General features: G+C 40.4%; 1 protein-coding gene across 3 annotated transcripts in view; it reads left to right on the forward strand.

Annotated features, from left to right (window-relative positions):
- The window catches only part of PIEZO2 (piezo type mechanosensitive ion channel component 2), a 479,940-nt gene that overhangs the window by 297,458 nt on the left and 160,616 nt on the right, over positions 1-21,866 (forward strand). The gene's annotated exons all lie outside the window — the stretch shown is intronic.

Here is a 21,866-nt window from a genome sequence, read left to right on the forward strand (position 1 = left end):
CAAATACTTTGCTTCGATTGGAGATGAGTATTACACCAAATCCTTACTATGAAAATGAGAATTAAAGGTAAAGAATCTAGCATTTACTTTGACTTTTAGTAAGTCATTCTCAGTGAATGAGAGAAAATTCCTACATGCAGGATGATGTTAGATAATGACAGGCAAAGGAATAATAGAATTAGAGAATTACTATTCATCAGTCCTTAATGATATGTTCTATTATGTCCACACCTGAAATAATTACTATAAAGGTTGTGGTGGTTGCACAATAACAAAGTAGAACCTTGTTGGTGCTTGCTAATTGCAAAGAAAAAAAATAACATCTTTACAAAGGTGTGATCAATATCTTGAGGAATTGATTGAAGTCAACATTATCAAAAATGAGATAGCTTAACATTTCACACCTCTCAGTGTGATGCAACAGATGAGCTATACAGCATCATATCGTTAAGACTTTTGTCCTAACCTCCCATTTACAGAAAATATAAAGGCTAGGAAACAGTTTAAATAGCTCCACAAGAAAAACAATCAAAAGAATTCAAAATGTGGATTCTGCAAGGCAAATGAATGGGTCTTTTAAAAAAAAATCAGCATGGAAAAGAGGTCTGCATAGAGAGTGGAGGCAGTAACTGTCTAGTTCAGAGGAGAACAGTAGATATTTAAACCTGTGTGAAGCACAGCTGTAAATCAGATCCTGGTTCAACAACAAATTCTTAAAACTTTTTGGGGTTAAATCGGAGAAATTTCAATGTTCACTGGATATTAATTGATACTATAGAATTATTGCTGATTTCTTAGGCGTATGATGGTTTTGTGGGTAGACAGAAAAATGCCATTATTTTAGGAGATACATGGTGAGTTATTCAGAGATGTGCCGTGATGTTTGCAACTTAAAAATGGCTTAACAACCAACATAATAGATTGATAGATACATACATACATAGGAATAGTTAACAGAGAGAAGACAAATCTAATTATTTAAACTAGGTGATCAGTATAGGGTTATCCATTGTCCTGTTTGAACTTTTCTTTGTATAAGGAAAGGTTCATAATTGACAGTTACAGAAAAAAGAAAGGGAACAGAAATGGTAATGTTAGTAGTGAAACATATCTGAGTCTCGCAGCACCAAAGTATGTTACTGACAGCGAATTCCCATGGATCTGCTGCAATTTCAATTTTTGCCTCCTTAGAAAAATGAATTCTACGGAGGTGCATAAGGCAGGAGAGACTGAGGCAAGTTTTCTAGCAGGAATGAGTGACAATGTATTAAAAAGCTTTAGAGCAGGAATGAAAGGAAGTGAAGTACACTTGGAAGTGGGCTAAGCAGGCGACTTGAGAGATCAAGTGCACGGTTTGACTTTTGACTGGGGTTTTATACATTGGCTTGATTCCGGGGTCTTGGGTCCCTTTTCCCCTGATTCTTCCCTGAGGGTGGGCTGTCTGCATGCACAGTGGCCTGCCAGCCCTTGGGAGGGGCTGCATGTAGAGTCTGTTTCCTGGAGTTGTGCGCATGCTCACTTGAAGTGCTCGTCCCTCACCGAATGCTCCTACAAGGTCATGTACCAGTTAAACTCTGCCATTTTACCTCTTACTGCACATGCTTGAGCCCACTCACCCAACTCCTGAAGTCTTATCGGGAAGCTGCTGATCACCAGTTTTGTTTTTTTTTTCTGTATATTGGGAGACTGCCTTCCCCGGCCCCCACCTGCAACCAATTACTATTTTAGAGAAATAGTGTAAAAACCTCCTGACCATCACCTTATGGTCTCCTGACGTTCCCGGTTGGTGGGTGGGGGGTACCCTCTCCTGCCCCACTCATGCCTGACCACTTACCTACTGTAACAGTAGAAGAGAGTGTGAGTGTTAGGTGAAGACGATGCCAGAATTCTCTCTGCTATGCCTCTGGGTGGTAATGTAGTGCTTTTTGTCTTCTTGTTGAGAAATGAGGAACCTGCAATTTAAAAGAACATGAATATTATTACCATACCAGCAATACAGGTTTGCATCCTTTCAAGAGATCATAATGTGGTTTTAATGTGATCGTAAATTATAAAGACAGAATGTGTGAGAGGGCCCAGTGGCCTTGCTTTGATTGATTTATGTGTAAAATTTGGCCATGGTAAAACTAGTTGTGACTGACTGTGTCTATACAGTACTAACAAAAAGAGAGAGAGAGAGGACACGCGCTAGAGAGAGCTGTTCAGTCAAATCCTTTAAGACCACTTAAATTCAGTTAAAATAAGTAAAAGTTGGTGCTGGACACACACATCCACACCCACACACACACATTCCCACCTTATTCTAAATCCAGTTGGCTCAGTTGATTGTATTAGCCTGGCAACTGGAGAAGTGAAATTCAGTCTAATAAGAGAAGAATTTTGTATAGACACAGCAAAACTGGGGAGCCTCTTTAATAGTGCATATTCACATAATATTTACTCCAGGCAGAAGTGAATAAATGCTACATTTCAGTGCAGACATTATTTCTAGACTAAGTTAATGCTTTTTTAGTTTCCTTTAAACACTTAATTTTTGGTTTGTTGAACACATATAGCAAAAAGTTTTGTACTGCTTAAAGAACTGCCTTTTAGAGGATGACTTAATTGAAAATGTAAATATCCTCTGTAGGGCAGAAGTTTTTTGGTTTTTGGTTTATTTTTTCTACTGGCTTAAGGATCTTTTCTGCCATCTAGCGGCTGAGGGTAGAAAATATAAAGTATTCAAAACCACCTAGAAAATGCTGATCAGGCAAACTTTCTCTGTAAAGCTTAGTAAATATTTAAGGCTTTGAGAACCATATGCTCTTTGTCACAGTTCTTTCAAGAAGTCATTATAATGTGAAATCAGCTGGGCATGATGTAAAAAAAATGATCATGGCTGTGTTTCAGTAAAACTACAAACACTGAAATTTGCATTTCATATTCCTTTTACATTTAATGAAATGGTTTTTTTTATTTTTCCCCAACCATTTAAAAATGTAAAAATCATTATTAGCTCATACATGGCACCAAAACAAGCACTGAACTACACTTGGTCCAGGGGCCATAATTTATCATCTTATGGTAAAGATAATAACAGTTCTAATAGTGAATAACATCGTATTTGCTCTTCATTTGAATTGTCATAAAAGTAAAATTACAATTTATTACAGACATTCAGTACATCATCCCCTTAACAGTTTAAAAGGTCTGTTATTATAATCTCATAGAGTAAGTCATTGGAAGTTAAGTTGCTTATTAGGGAATAGAAAATGTGAGCTAAACAATGCAGTATGTAAACTTCCTTGTTGTAGATTTCCTCCCCCATTAACTGGCTGGTAACAGGACATTACGTTTTATTCCTTTAAAGCCTGGAAATTAGCATATTTAAACCATAGCTTTATCCTAGGGCATAATTTCAGTGTATTGTTATTAACCCCAAACTCTGAGTTGGAAGAAAACAAACTGCAGGCTGGCAAAAAAAAAAAAAAAAAAAGAAAAGAAAAGAAAAAGAGAAAGAAGGAAACAAACATAGAAATAAAGAAAATCACCATGGGTGGGTGTGTTTATCACAAATTTCATAACCACGGAGACTCCAGCCCTTCTGTCTCACTTCCTGGATAGATAAAGCTGCCCTTAAAACAGTCCAAGCAATTTTTATCTCCCGGTAGAAAAGCTTTCAAATGTGCTGTCTGGTGAGAATTAACCTTATTTTTAGAAACATTGAACTGATATTTTTTGTCACACTGTTATACTAAACACATGTTTTTTGGTCATTTGGAAAAATAAAATAATAAGAAAAAACACTTAAAAATGTAATCCTTATTCCCAGAAATAAATACTGTTGCTTTTCAGCCAAATTTTTTTCAGAATCTTTCTTATGTCTATAGGTACTTTTTACAAGCAAATTTTGAATCATATTGTACATACTATTTTATAATTTACTGTATTTACGCAAGTTGTGCATTTTCCTATGTTATAAAATGTTCTAAAATGTAATTTTCATAGAGTGCAAAGTGATTGTGTAGCTATATTATAATTTAGTCAACCCCTGAGTTTTAACCACGTAGATGATTTCTCATTTTTGTTCTCATGAATAAGGCTACAACAAGTGCCCACATTACTTCTAAATCTAAACAAAACTTAATGATGAGCAAGTTGCAACCCCACATTCTCGCAGCTGTGAAAGAGCCTTTGCAGGGCTGTGGGGTGCTTGCTTCTGCTGGAGGATGCACAGGTGTCCAGGTCCTAGGCCAACATAATGTTAACTAACTTACTGGTTTGCGATGCCCTCCCCATGCATATGGTATAAACTGAAATTCCACGCCTATGTGTGGCACAGGGCTGGGGTTTTATTTTTCTCTAGGGTAATCCCTTCTTTTCACCTCATGGTCCCAAAAAATCACGTGCTTCCTTCCAGTTTCATCCGCACATGTGGTTGAGTTTTTGCATTACTTTTATCCGGGGGAGGGTGAGAATTAGTGATTCCCTTCCATTTATGCACACAGGTGTGGCATGAGCATATTTTCCAAAACAAAATGTAGGACTTATTATGTGACAGAGATAGGTGTACTTATGGGGAGGTTAAGATACTGGGTCTGAAATTGAGATTATTCTTCCCAAATCTGAAGTGCTGCAGTCTATTATAACAATAACTGCAAAACTCAGTGCCCACACTCAGAAGTTGATCCAGCAGAAGAAAGCTTTAAAGTGAATCCACATAACAAAATCTAAGACCAGTAATATACCCTTCAAAACAGTCTGTTTAAAAGAATAGAGCCCTATGGCAGCTGTTAGTCTGGCAGGTCTCCCGAAGAAAAATGGTGAACTAAACAAAATTTGCCTCAGCTAATGCAAAGTAATTTCTTCCAAAGGTTTTGTATTTTCATAGGGAATTTCAGTAGACAGCACACACTTTACATTTTGCAAGACAGGAAGCAAGAATGGAGGAATTAATGTTATGGGGCTGATGTTCGGTTTCCCCCAGTTCGAGGGGTCCATATCCTCATGCGTTTCCTACCTGTAGGGCTGGCCCCATTTATGGTTTAGGGATCCTTGGGCGCTTCTGTCCTGTAGGCATCCTGTGTTAACAATGCAGATGGTGCCCTGAGCAAAGCACAGGAGCCGGGGCGGGAGGACTCAATTCCTGTTTCACTACTGGGAATGTGTGGCGTCTGAGAGGCTCTAAAACACACCTGTACGTGATAAACTTGAGTTTTCTCTACTCGGTGGTGATTTTAGTTAAAAGCCAATTTTAATAGTTTGGCCGCACATCACGGCCTGCGTCCTTGTGAAGAAGATACCTAAAGAAATTCTGGGTTGGGAGGGGAGCCAAGTGCAGTGGCCCAAGCCTGTAATCTCAACACTTTGGGAGGCCAAGGCAGGTGGATCACCTGAGGGCAGGAGTTTGAGACCAGCATGGCCAACATGGCAAAACCCCGTCTCCACTGAAAATACAAAATGAGCTGGGCGTGGTGCCACACACCTGTAGTCCCAGCTACTCGGGATGCTGAGGCAGATTTGCTTGAATCCAGGAGGCAGAGATTGCAGAGGTTGCAGTGAGCTGAGATCGTATCACTGCACTCCAGCTTAGGTGACAGAGCGAGATTCTGTCTCAAAAAAAAAAAAAAAGGAATCCTTGGGTGAATTCTTCTAAAGACAGTTCTTGACAAAAAGAGGTCTTTTTGTTTGTTTGCTTATCTTGTGGTGATCTGGATAATTCAGGTCAAAGTTCTGAAGTACTTAGAGTGGTGGGGATGGCAGGAGGCTGAAATGGATGCCTATGATTTCCTTCATCATAATGTAAACACTTGGAACCTGTATATTTATTTCTAGATCCTACTAATAAGCATTTAGCATATGTTCAGCACTGAAATGAGCATGCAACTTTGAACAATTCTTTAAGTTGTCTCTTTTAATCCTTGGCTGGCTTTCATTCCAACTCATGAACTTTCTCTAGATCACTCCCAGGAGTCACTGCAGGGGTTGGACTTGTTTGCTTAAGTTCAGTTTGTTGTTTTGCTGCTTTTCACCTTACATTGTGAGGTTTCAAAATGAAGGGGGGGAAGGAATGGGAAAGATTCTCAGCCCATTCTCTATGAAAATAGCATTCTCTCTTAAATAAATATACAATGATTTGTCCTGTTACCCTTTTTTATCATCTACTTCAATAAATCATGATAATTAGAAAATGAATTGTTTAGTGAAGGAAAAGCTCATGTTTCTGTCAATGTTAAAACAGTGTAAAAAGAGAAACAGCAAAACCTCAAACTCTAGCATGATGAGTTTCTTCTAAAGTTAAAAAACAAACATTCAAAGTGCAATACTATTTGTTATGTTTATACTTTTTTATAATAGTCATAAAATATCAATTATATACAAGGAGAAATAAATGCCTCAATGCTGTATATCTTTCTTCTAGTTTGGAGAAGCCAGTGGGGTCATCTAGAAAATGAAAGAATGCAGTCAGCTCTTCTGTTAGGTCTGCCACAGTCTTGCTTTGCAAGCGGCTACATAATCCCATTATTGAAATGAATGTACTTTTGCACCCCATCAAGATTGCTAGAGTGTGCCTGTCTTGCATTGGGGTGATCTGAAGTTTAATAAACAGAAACAGCACAGAAAGACTAAATTGTGTTTAATGGATACCAGTTGGCAAAACCTTCATCTGAAATTGGTCCAGTATGTGGAGAAAAACAAATGTAAAGCACGTTATTATAATGCTAAGGAATGCAAATGGACCCAACCAAGCTACCACTTTCCCTTCACCTTTTTGTTAGAAGATGGCGTTGGCAGCAGTTAATCTCTAGTGTTTAATTTGTGAAGTTGGCAAATGATACATGATAAACCAGTGTTGGTTTCGTTTTGAAAAGATGCTTAATGATGAAGTGACTTATTCTACAGGTCTCATTCAGAGTTCATTTATGCTTATCTGAAAGGTAGAATTAGGTGTCCCAAGAGAAATTGACTTTGCACAGATAAGTGGAAAATCAACAGAAATTAAATACTTGAACCCTGAGTTCATCTGGACGTTGGTATCATTTAGGGGCCTATGTGGGTGTGGTGGGGACCGGGATCCCAGGGCAATGAGGTGTCCTACTTAGCCACGACACCTGTACTGGGTACAAAAGCAACTGTGGCTTCTCGCCGAGCCCATGGGCCTTTGCACTGCGTGTTTATCCAGCCCAGCGACCTAAGACTTCCCCACTGCCCCTTCCAGACTCTCAGCCTGGATTAAGTGTTCTGGGCCAGATTTCTCTCCTTTTGCCCACCGAGGGCATCTCCAGGGTCTTCCTTTCAGTTTTTATTGGAGAAGATGCCTTATTCTCTGTGGGCACCTAGAATTCCCCAAAGTTAGCCAGACTCAGTGACTCATTCTAAAGAGTCCATAGCTAGGAGTGCAGCTCACCTGCAGTCACCTGCCCCGGCTGCTGTCGTCTGGCCAGCCAGCATCACATGGGTTCCACTGATTTAATAATACGACACTAAGAGGATTCTGCTAATGCTCAACAGCTCATTCCCTGGAGTCCACCGGCCCGAGATTGAACCTTGGCACTGCTATTTTCTAGGCAGAGCACCTAGCAGAACTTTAAACTCTCTGTATCTCTGTTTCCTTATTTATAAAATAGGGGTGAAGATAGTGCCCAGCCCGGAGTGGGTGGGTGTAGTAAGCAGGAGAGAGCATATCAAGTGCTACTGATTTTTATTGTTGTAGTCATCAAATACTTTTATCATTCAAACTCACTTCCCCATTTCCAACAGTTCTAGCCTTATCTCCCATCACACCTGCAGTTCCCCTGTGCACATAAAGCAATTCCGTCCCTCATACTGTTTCCTTTGCTGGAAATCTCCTGCTCACTGCTCTCACTGGCTCCTGTTTGTCCCTTAAACCTACCCATGCACCTCCTTCCAGAAACTTCCATGTTCCTCTGTGAGGAAGAACAATTATCTTGTAGGCAATTATTCTATGTAAACTTGCTTTATAACACCAGCTGCACTGGGCCATAATAATCCCTTCATGCATATGTCTGACTCTCTAGGACCCAGTTCTTGAGGGCCGTGATCGGCTTTTTTGACTTTGGTACTCTCAGGATTTAACACTGCTGACATACTTTGGCCTCTCAGGAACTCTTAGTTCAAGCTTGTATTCTGTCTCTGTTCCCTAAAACCCTTGTATTTTATCTCCTTGTATATCAGAATAATGTAAAACTTGATTTTCTTGAACTCTAAGTGATAGGTTTTGCTATGGCCCCACCCAAATCTCATCCCTGGTAGGAGGTGATTGAATTATGGGGGCAGGTCTTTCCTGTGCTGTTCTGGTGATAGTGAATGAGTCTCACAAATCTGATGGTTTAAAAAACGGCAGTTTCCCTGCACGAGCTCTCTCTTTGCCTGCTGCCATCCATGTAAGATGTGACTTGCTCCTTCTTGCCTTCTGCCATGTTTGTGAGGCTTCCCCCACCATGTGGAACTGTAAGTCCAATAAACCTCTTCCTTTTGTAAATTGCCCAGTCTTGGGTATGTCATTTTCAGCAGTGTGAGAATGGACTAATATACTAAGCTTCAGATGTGGCCACTGGCTATAAGATGTCTGGGGAAATTATTTTCCAGAAAGGTCACCATCAATCTTCATACACCCATGGCACTCCCACTGCCTCTATCCATCCACAGATTATTGAATATGAAGCTCTGCTTAGGAACTAAGTGAGGCTTAATGGTATAAGTAGCCATGGTTCTTAATGTGGTGTTTGCAAATATTTAGTTTTTGCTTTAGAAAAATGATGGGCTTTAAATGTATTTATTTGAGAAACTCCAAAATAACTTTATCCTTGATGCTTAAAATAAACATGCCTAAAGTAGTCAGTAGCTTTAACTTTTGAAGACATGAGGGACTTCAGTTTCTATTCAGTGTGTCCTTCAGAGACCCAGTTTGCTTTTCATTGTTGAGAGACATTGGGTAATGCTTCTTAATTAATTGGGGGGTCTTGGTCTTGAAAATGGGGCTCCTTTACCTGCTGCAGAGCAGTGTGGTAGAAATTAGTAAGACAATGTGCCCAAGGGCTACCCATCCTGGTAACTAGGAATCAATCAAAGAATGTCAGTTCCATGTTCCTCCTGGAATTTTCTGTAGAAACGCATGTATGTGATTTTTTAAATTATTATTGTTAAACTGCTACATGTGAGGGTTAAGTCAGGATGTCTTTACTGATTTCCAGTTTGTGTGGAATCTAGTAATTTAGTAAAATCTAATCCAACCAAGTAACTCCTCTTTCATAGTCTCTTAAAAGCCTAACCACCGTCCTTGTATTACTGAAACAAAAAAATAAATCCTGTCTCTGGAAAAAATTAGTATTATTTGTGTTTCTTGGTATTCTCCCAGTGAAACAAAACATGTTCCTTAAACATAGTTGAAGTTGTGTGTGTGTCTGTGTGTGTGTGTTTATATATATACACACACACACACAATGGGAAAATTATAATAATAATTATTCCCCATAGGTTATGATTATTAAATTGATTAATATTTGTAAAACGGTGTCTGGTATGTATTAAGAACTATAAAGAGGTATCTGTTAAATACATTAGTTAAATACATTGTCCTCATAGTTAACTGGACATTCATCATTTAATTAAAACTATAATAACATGTAAATATAGTTTGTCACATATCTCGTCTTTAAACTGTGATTTCAAACAAATTTTGGTTTTAAGCAATCTACTTATAGGTGCTTGTGACCTGACTAGAGAGTGCCGTCATTATTTGGTCAGTTGCTTTGTATGAAGCACTTGCTGAGTGTCTTGCATTTCTTATTTAATTCTCATAATAACCCTATGAGGTAGGTACTTTTTTTTTTTTTTTTTCTTGAGACAGAGTCTCGTTCTGTCGCCCAGGCTGGAGTGCAGTGGTGCCATCTTGGCTCACTGAAACCTCTGTCTCCTGGGTTCACGCCATTCTCCTGCTTCAGCCTCCCAAGTAGCTGGGACTACAGGCATCCGTCACCACGCCCAGCTAATTTTTTATATTTTTTAGTAGAGATGGGGTTTCACCATGTTAGCCAGGATAGTCTCGATTTCCTGACCTTGTGATCCACCAGCTTGGTCTCCCAAAGTGCTGGGATTACAGGCACGAGCCACCGTGCCTGGCCAGTAGGTACTACTATTTTTATGTTCATATTTTAAACAATGCAGAAAAGCCACCTTTATTTTTATTTTATCTTATCTTATCATCTTATCTTATCTTATCTTATTTTATTGTATCTTTTGAGACAGAGTCTCACTCTGTCACCCAGGCTGGAGTGCAGTGGTGCAGTCTCGGCTCACTGCAACTCCCGCCTCCGAGATTCAAGTGATTCTCATGCCTCAGCCTCCTAAGTAGCTGGGACTACAGGCGTGCATCACCACACCAGGCTAATTTTCGCATTTTTTGGTAGAGATGGGGCTTTGCCATGTTGACCAGGCTGGTCTTGAACTCCTGGCCTCAAGTGATCCACCCTCCTTGGCCTCCCAAAGTGCTGGGATTACAGGCGTGAGCCACTGTGCCCAGCCCACACCTTTATTAAATGACAGAACCAGGGTTTGAGCCTAGTTCTCTCTGACTTCTAAGGCTGTGCCCTTATGACCTACACTGGGCATAATCACCTTCATAACATAGTAAGCCGACATAGTAATATGTTTCTACTGACTTCCTAGAACGTTTATGAAGACTCCCTTCCTACCATCCTGTTCCAGAACAACTTCGTGGTAAACCAGCCTTTGCACTTTGTCACACAGAGGTGCAGAAGCTCAGCAATTTGAGCCTGCATGAGGGACATCTGTAGCCATAACACCATGAGGCAGCCCATTGGTCTGGACCTAATGGGTGTGGAGTGAGCTACTCTTGTTGGATGCATAGTATTTGAACTCTGGCAGGGAGCACTGCTAGAGAATTCACCTGGCAACTCGAGGTCAGAAACTGTATCTCATTGATCTTTGTGTCTCTCAGTATCAAGTACCATGTCAGCATGCCCGAGGTACCAATGAATGCTTGCTATGTGAAAAAATTACCCTTTCTACATTTAGTCTTTCAAAATACGAAGGGGATAAAGATTAGGCATGGTTCACAGTTAAATTTATTTCTAAATTTGCTCCAAATGATTGTTATGTATGGACATATCACAAACTATGGCTGGATAGTACATTTAGGTGCTTTCAAGTTTAAAAATTAGTAGCAAATTAGTGGTGGTAAATTTCTTGAAGTAGAAAGATTAACTTTTTTTGAGTTAAGAGAACAGCGTATAAAATGAAATCTAAAGAGATCTTTTGAGAAATCTCATTTTGAAATAAAACAATTACTTAGCTATCAAACTTTTTATTGGAAAGTGTGAGCATATAAGAAATGAAATCTAAAGAGATCTTTTGAGAAACCTCATTTTGAAATAAAACAATTATTTAGCTATCAAACTTTTTATTGGAAAGTGTGATCATCTTGTTTGTTACGAGTTAAGATCCTCATCCATGTTCTGTATTTTAATTTATTGCAGCAACACCTCATTAATTTTTCAGTTTGATTGTAGATAAGCCAATTTGGCTGCTTTGTGAAGTATTTTGAGAATAAATATACCAAGATATATTGCCTCATAACTGCTTGGATTGTTGAAGTCCAGAATGTTGCTTATGCAGTAACTTCTGCTGTTTTATCTGCTTTTTAGCTCCAAGTAGCCATGACTCAAGGATAAGAGATTAGCTCTTAAAATGAGAAGCAAGATACTTTTAAATTTTCTCTACAGAATTTGCTACAAAAGCTTTCTGATAAGAAAATTTGACAAATGTTTTAATAAACTTGCTAGTTACTCATCGTTGAGTTTTTCTTAACAGCTTTATTGAGGTATAAATAATATGCAGTAAACTGCACATATTTATAGTGTCCAATTTGATAAGTTTTGCCATAAACACATCCATTGAAACCATCATCACAATCAACATAATGTCTTAGTCTGTTTAGTGTTGCCATGAAGGAATACCTGAAGCTGGGAAATTTATAAAGAAAAGGGGTTTATTTGTCTCACAGTTCTGCCGGCTGTACAAGAAGTGTGGCGCCAGCATCTGCTCCTGGTGAGGGCCTCAGGCTGCTTCCACTCATGGCAGAAGTTGAAGGGGAGCCAGCATTTTTAGAGATCACAGGGTGAGAGAGGAAGCAAGAAAACAATAGAGAAAGTGCCAGGCTATTTTTAACAACTGGCTCTTGAGGGAAGTAATAGAGCAAGAACTCACCCACTTTCCCTCCCCAACCCTTCATGGAGGGCATTAATCTATTCATGAGTGATCTGCTCCCATGACCCAAACACCCCTGATTAGGCACCACCTCTAACATTTGAGATCAAATTTCAACATGAGATTTGGAGGGGACAAACATCCAAACTATAGCAGATAAATGTACATTCATGTATATTAGGTTGGTGCAAAAGTAATTGTGTTTTATGCCATTAAAAGTAATGGCAAAAAAATAAAAAATAAATGCACACCAACTTTTTTTTTTTTTTTTGACACAGAGTCTTGCTTTATTGCCCAGGCTGGAATGCAGCCTCCGCCTCCAATGTGCAAGCAATTCTCCTGCCTCAGCCTCCCGAGTACCTGGGACTAGAGGTGCACACTGCCATGCCCAGCTAATTTTTGTATTTTTAGTAGAGACAGAGTTTCACCATGTTGGCCAGGATGGTCTTGATCTCCTGACCTAGTGATCCACCGGTCTCCTAAAGTGCTCAGCTTACAGGTGTGAGCCACCACGCCCTGCCTTGCACCAACCTTGTATATATTAATATATGTGTGTGTGTATTTAATCCTGTAAAAAAAATAAGTGGAGTTACAAACCAAAATTACAATACTATTAGCTTTTATAATTGCCTATGTATTTACCTTCAATGGAGATCTTTATTTCACCACATGGCTTTAAGTTACCATCTAGCTTTCTTTCATTTCATCCTGAAGGAGTCCCGTTACCATTTCTAGAAGGGCAAGCTCCCCATTCAGCTTTTATTTTGAACTGTCTTAATTTCTCCCTTAATTTTGAAGGACAGCTTTGCCAGATACAGAACTCTCAGTTGACAGGTTTTATGTTTCTTTCATTACATTGAATAAATCAACTCACTGCCTTCTGGCTTCCAAATTTTCTGCTGAGAAATTAGTTTATAATCTTATTGAGGATCCCTTGTACATGATGAGTCACTTCTCTCTTGCTGCCTCCAAAATGTAGCTGCCTTGGCCTCCCCCAGTGCTGCTCAACTAAAAGCTACATCTTTTCAGCTCATAAAACTTGCCAAACTCTTCCTGGGTTTCCCTCCCAGCACCAGGGGAGGGAGTTTAGTGCTGAAAACTCTCTTGATGCAGTAAGCTTGAGCAATTTTAGGGATTATCTTGTTTTTCTCTCACCCCTCAAAGATTGAGATCTACTCTGATATATCTCAAAGATTGAGCTCTCCATTGCCTGATATGCAATGTCTACCAAATCATTGTTTCATATATTTTTGATTGTCCCAAGCAGGAAGGCAAATCTAATTCCTGTCACTCACCTGAACAAGAAATAAAATTCTGTGGATTTATTGTTGTTATGCCAAAAGTTCAAAACATTGTCTATCCCTTCCTCTACAAATAATCTCAGATCATGATGCTGGCAAACACATTGAAGAACCTTTCCTTTATCAGGAACTGCATATGGCTCTCCTCATATCCCACATCTAACTAGTGTGTCTGTGTCATCACTGACAGGAAGGGGTTGGGCAATAATCTGAACACTCAATTAAAATTCACTGGGCAAGAGGAATGCATGTTTTCTAACATTTTTCTTGCTTCTCTGGAGAATCTGGTCTCCAGACCCCAAATATAACTGTCAGAAAGAATCTAGCCACAGTGACAGCTATGAGTCTAGTTCATATAGCAGATCTAATTCATTTATGTAGAATGCCTGTTAAAGTGACTTAATTTATTCAATTCCAGCATTATCCAATTACATATTTTCTGAGAGGTGGACTGAAATCATTTTTTTATTGTCAAAATTGGATATTTTGGATGTATATTTACTATAAATAGATTACTTGTATTGAGCTAGATTTTTCTCACCTATTATTCAAGAGAGACTGGTTTCACTTAAAATTATAGAAGAAATCATACTTAACATTAATGTTGATAGAAAAATAGTGTATTCACCTTCCTTCCATTGCTACCCTCAATAAAAAAGGACCAGCTCTAATGTTCATTCTCATGATTTACTGGATTTGGAACTGGTTAATGTGACCACCAATTCAATATTTTACCCTTCTAAACCTTTTAATTTCATTGTGATTAACATACATGGCACAAGCATGCATCTCGATGAAAGAGTAAATTATATATTAATTTTATCTCTATGACCTCAAAAATAAATAAAAAATTCTTACAGAACAAATTAATAACTTATGCATTTATTTTTTCATAAAGTTAATATTTGACTTTCTGTAAACTCACTTTGAGCTACATTTCCAAGATACATGTTACACATTAAAATATGTTATGTATTCCTTAAAAAGTTAATTCTCAAGAATGATCCTTTTGACCCATACTTTTTGTCAGGTCATGCTACCACAATATTTCTTGGAAAGTTATAGCTGTATTTCATGACATTAACTTCAAACAGTTAAGACTTTATCCTCCCAAAACAGAAACATTTAACCTGTACTTTAAGGGAGAAGATGCAAGTTTTTGTGAGACTTAGCCAATTGTTTCTTTTCCTAGATACGCTTGTTTCTTTCTGAGCATCTGTAAGTTTACATACAACTTCTCTTACGGAAGATTTATTGCTTTCCCCATTACAGCACACCTCCAAAAAACTGATTATCCAGTCTTTTTGCTTAGCTTTCTGGTAAAAAAAAAAAATGAAACTCCTTGGTCAATAATTCACAAGCTTATCTTTACTGTCCTTCCTATAGATTAAAATGCAAGTGCAGCAAGCCAGCTACTATCCTGGGGTTGAGATCCTCTCTTGGGTTCAGTGAGTAGCCTCCATGCCTTTCAGGGTTGACTCCTGCTGCTTTACTGCCAAGCCAGACATGGGGCCAGCCATCATCTCCTCCCTCCACCAACCAGCACATGAAGTGGTCTGGCAAAGTAATTCTATGGGAGGAAAAGCTTGACAATCATCAGCATAAGGGCTTAACACACCAGAGCTAGTTGCCAAAGACCATTCTACCATGGTTGAGCAGGATCCCCTCTGGAGTGCAGTGCTCTTTGATGACAGGGGTGGTATCCTATTTATCTGGATATCCCCACCACTGCAGGTAGAACCCAACACAGAGTCAGGGCACAGCAAATACTCGCTGAATAAAAGGACAAATTAATAAATAAGTCCTGTAATGGAACTATCCCATGACTAATGCTTTTTCTTTAGAGTTTTCTGGTACTTTGAAAAATATCACATTATTTCATCTGAGAAATAAGGCAGTGGGATGATTTGAGGCCAGCAGACCTGGACTTGTGAGTTTCACTATTTACTATTTTTTCAGTTATGTGAACCTTAAATCTCTACATATTCTAGAAACAATAGCAGATGCCTTGCAGAGCTGTTGGTTGACATGTAACTCATCAGAGGAACCCTCCACTTGCCATTACTCTCCTTCTCTTCCATGTAACTTTACCAGTTACTATGTAAGACTTTAAAATGTGGCATCTAAACCCATATTTATATTATAGCTACTTAAGGGAAATTATATTTGTGGGTAATAGAAGTGCCTACATTTATGACCTCTCATCTTGGGCTTCTTGATACGGAGGGGATGTTGCCTGGCTTACATGTTGAGCTACGTCTTGCTGTCATAAGAAGTAACCCAGGAGTGTGGAAGACCAGCTGGTCATGGGAGTTCTGGTTCTGACTCATTTCTCACTTTTCTCTCAGAGGTGACAGTGTGTTCAAGCATGGGAAAGAGGCCATAAATTTGCAACACTCACAGAATATAAACATTCCCTTATGAACCCTACAGGTGACATCAGAGAAAGAATGCCTGTGATAAATAAATGTAAGCCCCTTCCATGTGGCCTCTATTTGTCCAACACCAATCATAGTTCTGAATTCAGCACACCCTGTACCTGATGCAAAATTGTCCTATGAACAGTTTGCTTTTTATTATAAGGCAGTATCCTGCAAACATAATATAAAGCCCAATTACAGTAAATTGGCAAATAGTTAAGACATGTTTATGCCCCCAAAAACTTCAGAGGCATGATGCAGAGCCCAGGGGACTCAGTGCAAAGTTTTTCCAAGGTTGAAAAAACAATATAGTGTGAAATCTATCAGATTGCAATTTGCTCACACACAAAATAAAATATCTATGGGTTTGGCATGGAAATGTGTTTAAAGCATAAGTAAGAAACCAATAAAAAAAAGATGGTTAAACATTGGCTGTGTTTTCCATATGATGCAAGGCAGGGGGTAGGGTGGGAGAAGGAACTGGAAGCCAAACTAGCAAAAACTCATTGTAAAAGACAGTATTATAGGATAGGATGCCACAAGAAATGAAGAGAAACTTGCTGGAAAGATACCTTAAAGATACTTTAAAGACAGTTCTAGCCTTGTTCCCACAGAGACGCTTGTGGAACATTGAGGAAATTTTGCCTGGTGCAATGGCTCATGCCTGTAAACCCAGAATTTGGGGAGGCCAAGGCAGGCAGATCACCTGCGATCAGGAGTTCGAGACCAGCCTGGCCAACATGACGAAACCCCGTCTCTACTAAAAATACAAAAATTAGCCGGACATGGTGGCAGGCACCGGTAATCCCAGCTACTCAGGAGGCTGAGGCAGGAGAATCACTTGAACCTGGGAGGTGGAGGTTGCAGTGAGCTGAGATTGCACCCATTGCACTCCAGCCTGGGCGACAGAGTGAGACTCCATCTCAACAACAACAACAAAAAAAAAAATTGAGGAAATTTTATAAAATGGTTGGGAACACAAACATTGCTTTGTGTGGATATCTGACTACCCATGCCTTTTTGATGGTATGTCTTTGTTTTCATTCATATGTAAAAATTAATTCTGTTCTGCCCACCCACAGTTAGATTTTAGGCCTTTTCTTACATAGATTGTACCGTAGAATTTTGGATTGGGAAGAAATATTGATACCATCTACCAGTGGTTCTCAAGCTTTCTTGCCCCAACATTCTAAAGGATGTGCATGGTGGTCAGGATGGGTCATCCTCATTACCCCCATTCCAGCAAGTCCAGCGTGATGGAGCACTCTGCAGGTACCTGGATCAGCACGGTGGGGTGGAAGGTGAGAGAGGCAAGATGGCTGCAGTTGGAAAAGGTATTCTCAGAAGATGCTGTGTTCCCCTCACAGGGGACTTCTTTTCTTCCCTTGAGGATCAGTGAGAACTTAAAGGCTCTTCTCATTCTAGACTTAGGAAAGTATAAAAACAAAGTTAGTGAAAGCTGTCAAAATAAAATCTCCTCAAAGCATTGATTTCCAGGTTCTGTTACTGTCCACAACAGGACTGCACACCATCCCCTCCTCCTCACATGCTTCTTGGCATGGAAAGAGTTGTGAGTCATCGCTGTGCAAAGAGTGTTTCTTTGCCTAAGAAACTAGCATACAGATTATGAGTGTGTAAGAGTGCTTATACCCCACAATAGAAGAATGTGTGTTTTGCTGAAACCAAACCACAGTTGTGAGTATCCTCAGTGGCCCTTCCCCTTCCTTTGATCATTTTACCAAGATGAAAGAAATACATTTTTCTTGGTGAAAAGCCTAATATTAATAATGGAACATAAAACAATGTTGTAAATTCTGTACATGTTCCCAACCACCTCTCCAAATCCTCCCAACCTGTGCAGATATTACCTCCCCTTAAGAGACCCAGTTCACTTGAGCGGGATTGAGGTTCTATTCCATCCTAAAGAGGACACTTGTATCCTCTTGTTTGCCAATGCAATATGGTATTAAGCTCTGACCTAGGCATAAGACAAGTTTTTTTTTGTTTGTTTGTTTTTTGTTTTTGTTTTTGTTTTTTTGAGACGGAGTCTCGCTGTCTCACCCAGGCTGGAGTGTAGTGGCACGATCTCGGCTCACTGCAAGCTCCGCCTCCCGGGTTCACACCATTCTCCTGCCTCAGCCTCTCCGAGTAGCTGGAACTACAGGCGCCCACCACCACGCCCAGCTAATTTTTTTGTACTTTTAGTAGAGACGGGGTTTCACCGTGGTCTCGATCTCCTGACCTCGTGATCCGCCCGCCTCGGCCTCCCAAAGTGCTGGGATTACAAGCGTGAGCCACCGCGCCCGGCAAGACAAGTTTATGTTACTCATTGTCGTAATAATGATATCGTTGTAGCCAGGATTTCTTGAGCAACTATTATAGGACATGGTCTATGGTGTGACTTTATATGTATGACATCATATACCTCATTACCTTAATCTAGTAATTAGCCACAAAGTAGTGGAATTAACAATAGCTTCACATTAAACTGTTTCAAGTGATCTGTTTTCTAGTTGTAGCTCCTTTCCTCAATATAGTAAGTGACCTTGAGCAAGTTACAGCCGGGCTAGCAAAGCAGGGAGGTATTGTGTAGGGATGGGGAGGAGACAGGAGTGGAGAGGGAGAGGTCAGCAATTGCTAACATTTTTTTCGTCTCAAAAATATTCATGATTTGAAATAGATCCACAAGCCTTAAAATAAGTGAGTCAATAAGCTCAGGATGGGATTGTTTGCTTAGACAGGAGTCTGCTCACTACTGAGAGCCAGCATTATAAATTCCAGGAATCATCAGTCAAGGGGGAAGAGTTGATGTAACTCCTAACTCTTAAATTTGGAGATAAGGGGCGTGATCTTGGAGCATAACTAAGTGTGTCGAGAGTAATTTTATTCCATTTTGTGGTACTTTGCTCATGTAATCCAGTACCTGGGGGAATCATCACAAACTGTTCATAAAGTCACAGGAAGAAAAAAACGCATAAGCGGCATAGGCTTATTTGGACCTGTTTACATTCGTTTCTGACACTGATATTACTCTGTCAGAGTGAGCAAACATTTTTCACAAAGGACATTAATATAAAAACTTTCATCCGATCTTTTTAATCGAGCATTTGCTAAAGTACTGTGAGTCAGAGTTGGGCTTTAGTACAAATTACTCAAAATTTAAATGATCAATGTAAGAACTCAGGCTGGGCGCACTGGCTCATGCCCGTAGGCCAAGGCGGGTGGATCACCTGAGGTCAGGAGTTGGAAAACAGCCTGGCCAACATGGCGAAGTCCCATCTCTACTAAAAATACAAAAATTTGCCAGGTGTGGTAGCACATGCCTGTAATCCCAGCTACCTGGGAGGTTGAGGCAGGAGACTCACTGGAACACAGGAGACAGAGGCAACAGTGAGCCGAGACTGTGCCACTGCACTCCAGCCTGGGTGACAGAGCAAGACTCCGTCTCAAGAAAAAAAAAAAAAAAAAAGAACTTGGTTAGGAGTTTTACTGTGTAGCTAAGTTTGGTTCCAGGCATTCTGCCAATATACCATTATGTGCATATTTTAATGAAATGATGGTATAAAGAATGCTGGAAAAATAGAGAAAGATATCTGGAAAGTTTCTCTGTCTTTACAGAAAGATCTGTTTTGTATTTGACAACAAACACTCCTCTGTGGCTTCTTGTTCAGTATTCTAAATATGGAATGTCTCTTTCTCATCCTGTGTTTTCCACCTCCTTACCAAAAAAAAAAAAAAAAATGAGGTCATTGGCGAGGCCTTTAACCTAGGAGAGCTGCAAAGACTATTTGGGCTGCTATAATAATATACTGTAGGTTGGGGGCTTAAACAACAAACATTTATTTCTCATAATTCTGGAGGGTGGAGAGTCCAAGATCAAGGTGCCAACAGAGTCGGTGCCTGGCAAGGGCCCTCTTCCTGGTTCACAGACAGTACCTTCTAGATGTGTCCTCACATGCTGGAGGGGTGAAAGAGCTCTCTGGGGTCCCTTTCATAAGGGCACAGATCCCTTTCACGAGGCCTTCTCCCTTGTGACCTAATCACCCCTCAAAGGCCCGACTTCTTAGTACCTTCACATGGGGAGTTTGGCTTCAACGTAAGAATTTTGGAGGACACAAACAAAACAAGAGCTTATGATCACGCCCTTGTGAAAGTGACAGTGATGGACGCAGGTGTGGGAAAAGGGCACTGGAGTTTCTTGTGCAAGCAAGCAGGGAAGAAACTTAAAGGAAGAGCCTTTCTGAGGCTGGTGTTCCAGGCACCCTGCCTTTTCTAGGAAGCCTGGCCTTGTGGAAAGGGAAGGGCTTTGGAATTCAGACAGTCCAGGCTTCCTCTCTGATCTAGCCTCCTGGAGCTTTGGCTTCTTCTTCCTACAGTTGCTTACATGATACCTACCTCACGAAATCAGAGAGGTGTTAAAACAGGCTGTGGGTATCAAGTGCCTGACACCCAACAGGGATTCAATCACATTCTGTTGCATTCTCCCCAAAAGACTCTGTGACTCCATGACGAGGGATTAAAGGGGAAGCCGGCACCTGCATCACAGAGTGGGGCTGGGCTAATAGTGATAATATCATAGTTGTAATAGTTAAGGTGTATTGAACACATAACATTGTCGGGTGCTAGTTAATTCATTTAATCCTCCCAACAACTCCATAAGGTGTGGTCTATTTTATTATGCCCTTCTAAAGACAGGAAAATTGAGGTGTAGATAAGTGATTTACCCCAAGTCACATGATAGAGATGGCAAAGCCAGAGTTTGAATTCAAATCTGACTCTAAGTATTTGACAGCAAAACAGAATGACTACAGTCAACGATAATGTACTGTATATTTTAAAATAACTGAGAGTGGAAATGGAATGTTCCTAACACAAGGAAATGATCAACGCTGTAGGTGATGGACACCCCACTTACCCTGATGTGATTGTTACACATTGCATGTCTGTATCAAAAATCACCTGTGCCCCATATGCACTTACCCATAAAAAATAAAAGCAGAAATTAGTTTAAAATGTTTAAAACTCTAATTCTAGGGCCGGGCGCGGTGGCTCACGCTTGTAATCCCAGCACTTTGGGAGGCCGAGGCGGGCGGATCACGAGGTCAGGAGATCGAGACCACGGTGAAACCCCGTCTCTACTGGGCGTGGTGGCGGGCGCCTGTTGTCCCAGCTACTCAGAGAGGCTGAGGCAGGAGAATGGCGTGAACCCCCCCCGGGAGGCGGAGCTTGCAGTGAGCCGAGATCGTCTAATTCTGAAGCCTGTATTCTAAATCACTCTCCTATTCTGCTCTTCTACTGCATGGAAAAGTTTTGAGGTCTGTAGAAAAGCAACAAAGACAAGGATTAGGAGGAATGTGGTCCAGGGCCAAGCCTGTGTTGACAAGGGCAACCTTGGCTTCAGGGAAAGGGCAGCCTAATGCGTTTTTTAAACAAAGGATTTGCAGATGCATTTTTGTAGGCAAGTCTTGAAGCTCCAAACTGGGGAACAAACACATATTTGACCCAAAGCTGACTAGAAAAAAGAAAGTGTCTCTCCAGAGAGATATGAGAAGCTGAGAGGGCTTGGTTGAAGCCTGCGGGTAGACATAGATTGGAACTGTACCTGGCTCTGGAAGCCTCTGCGAGGTGAGGTCCTCACAGCTTGCGTGGTTCGGGTGCAGTTTGGGCTGTACAATCTCTCATCTTTGTAGTAACTGGAGGCACAGGCGGGTTATTCTGAACTCCAACAGAAATAAGGACCCACTGGGGAGCCAGCTGCCTGCATGTTCTGCCACCTTCAGCCCCGCCCCAGGAGATTCCAGGGGCTCTGGGGCAAGGCCCAATGTTAGTGCTTTAGAAGATCCCCACATGATTCCAGCAGGAGAGGGCGAGGCTGCAGGTGTCACAGTGGGCTCCGAAGTACCAGAAGAAAAGAGAA

Source organism: Hylobates moloch, unplaced genomic scaffold, assembly GCF_009828535.3.
Source record: "Hylobates moloch isolate HMO894 unplaced genomic scaffold, HMol_V3 SCAFFOLD_5, whole genome shotgun sequence".
NCBI classification, from domain to species: domain Eukaryota; kingdom Metazoa; phylum Chordata; class Mammalia; order Primates; family Hylobatidae; genus Hylobates; species Hylobates moloch.